The following is a 2,500-nucleotide window of genomic DNA, read 5'->3' as shown; positions in this document are numbered from 1 at the left end:
CGTGCATCTGGCTGGCATTGCGCCCAGCAAGCCTTTGGGCAACTCGAGTTTCAGCATCACGACTCCCCTCCCCCCTATAATAGGCTGCCGAGCCATTACCAAAGTGCCACGGGTAGACGTCCTTTTCCGTGAGGAGACATACTAAAGGAAAGTGCTCTAGAGGTCGAATTTTGACGCAGTTTTTTGCAACAACCTCTAGAAAAATAAGAACTTTCCATCCTCCAAATTTGGTGAATTTACACCGTGCCGATTTTTTTTGACGATTTTTTTACCGCCCGGAATGCCGGAAATTCAAAAAAAATGAAAAACGGAGCAAACCTGCGATTTTTGACCTGGATTTTTTTGTGCAGCCTTCACATAATATTACCAAGGTTCCCTCAAAATTTCACGAAAAATGCACGAGCCAATTCTGAGATATGAAAATTTGGCTCCTCCGTTGCAACGCTCCGAGCCATCGTTGCAACGGCGGGTGCCTCCGTGGGGGGCGGGGGAGCCCGGCGGCACACCACAACCACAACGTGCTTGCTAGTGTGCCTAGGGGATGGCAAGGCAACGTGCATCTTGCTGGCATTGCGCCCAGCAAGCCTTTGGGCAACTCGAGTTTCAGCATCACGACACCCCTCCCCCCTATAATAGGCTGCCGAGCCATTACCAAAGTGCCACGGGTAGACGTCCTTTTCCGTGAGGAGACATACTAAAGGAAAGTGCTCTAGAGGTCGAATTTTGACGCCGTTTTTTGCAACAACCTCTAGAAAAATAAGATCTTTCCATCCTCCAAATTTGGTGAATTTACACCGTGCCGATTTTTTTTGACGATTTTTTTACCGCCCGGAATGCCGGAAATTCAAAAAAAATGAAAAACGGAGCAAACCTGCGATTTTTGACCTGGATTTTTTTGTGCAGCCTTCACATAATATTACCAAGGTTCCCTCAAAATTTCACGAAAAATGCACGAGCCAATTCTGAGATATGAAAATTTGGCTCCTCCGTTGCAACGCTCCGAGCCATCGTTGCAACGGCGGGTGCCTCCGTGGGGGGCGGGGGAGCCCGGCGGCACACCACAACCACAACGTGCTTGCTAGTGTGCCTAGGGGATGGCAAGGCAACGTGCATCTGGCTGGCATTGCGCCCAGCAAGCCTTTGGGCAACTCGAGTTTCAGCATCACGACTCCCCTCCCCCCTATAATAGGCTGCCGAGCCATTACCAAAGTGCCACGGGTAGACGTCCTTTTCCGTGAGGAGACATACTAAAGGAAAGTGCTCTAGAGGTCGAATTTTGACGCCGTTTTTTGCAACAACCTCTAGAAAAATAAGAACTTTCCATCCTCCAAATTTGGTGAATTTACACCGTGCCGATTTTTTTTGACGATTTTTTTACCGCCCGGAATGCCGGAAATTCAAAAAAAATGAAAAACGGAGCAAACCTGCGATTTTTGACCTGGATTTTTTTGTGCAGCCTTCACATAATATTACCAAGGTTCCCTCAAAATTTCACGAAAAATGCACGAGCCAATTCTGAGATATGAAAATTTGGCTCCTCCGTTGCAACGCTCCGAGCCATCGTTGCAACGGCGGGTGCCTCCGTGGGGGGCGGGGGAGCCCGGCGGCACACCACAACCACAACGTGCTTGCTAGTGTGCCTAGGGGATGGCAAGGCAACGTGCATCTTGCTGGCATTGCGCCCAGCAAGCCTTTGGGCAACTCGAGTTTCAGCATCACGACACCCCTCCCCCCTATAATAGGCTGCCGAGCCATTACCAAAGTGCCACGGGTAGACGTCCTTTTCCGTGAGGAGACATACTCAAGGAAAGTGCTCTAGAGGTCGAATTTTGACGCCGTTTTTTGCAACAACCTCTAGAAAAATAAGATCTTTCCATCCCCCAAATTTGGTGAATTTACACCGTGCCGATTTTTTTTGCCGATTTTTTTACCGCCCGGAAAGCCGGAAATTCAAAAAAAATGAAAAACGGAGCAAACGTGGGATTTTTGACCTGGATTTTTTTGTGCAGCCTTCACATAATATTACCAAGGTTCCCTCAAAATTTTAGAAAAAATGCACGAGCCAATTATGAGATATGAAAATTTGGCTCCTCCGTTGCAACGCTCCGAGCCATCGTTGCAACGGCGGGTGCCTCCGTTGCAACGAAACCAGCCAACGATGCACCTAACCCAGCATCCGTTGCAACGCACCTTGCCTCCGTTGCAACGCGCCCAGCCAACGTTGCACCGTCCCCTGCCTCCGTTGCAACGCGCCCAGCCAACGTTGCAACGCGCCCTGCCTCCGTTGCAACGTCACCAGCATCCGTTGCAACGCGCCCTGCCTCTGTTGCAACGCGCACGGCCAACGTTGCACCGACCCTAGCATCCGTTGCACTGCCCCCAGCCAACGTTGCAACGCGCCCAGCCAACGTTGCAACGCGCCCTGCCTCCGTTGCAACGTCACCAGCAACCGTGGCAACGCGACCTGCCTCCGTTGCGACGCCCCCAGCCAACGTTGCAA

Source organism: Arachis ipaensis, chromosome B7 (assembly GCF_059453495.1).
Source record: "Arachis ipaensis isolate K30076 ecotype BB chromosome B7, ASM5945349v1, whole genome shotgun sequence".
Classification (NCBI taxonomy): domain Eukaryota; kingdom Viridiplantae; phylum Streptophyta; class Magnoliopsida; order Fabales; family Fabaceae; genus Arachis; species Arachis ipaensis.
The sequence above is the reverse complement of the archived record's forward strand: the minus strand, read 5'-3'. Positions refer to the sequence as shown.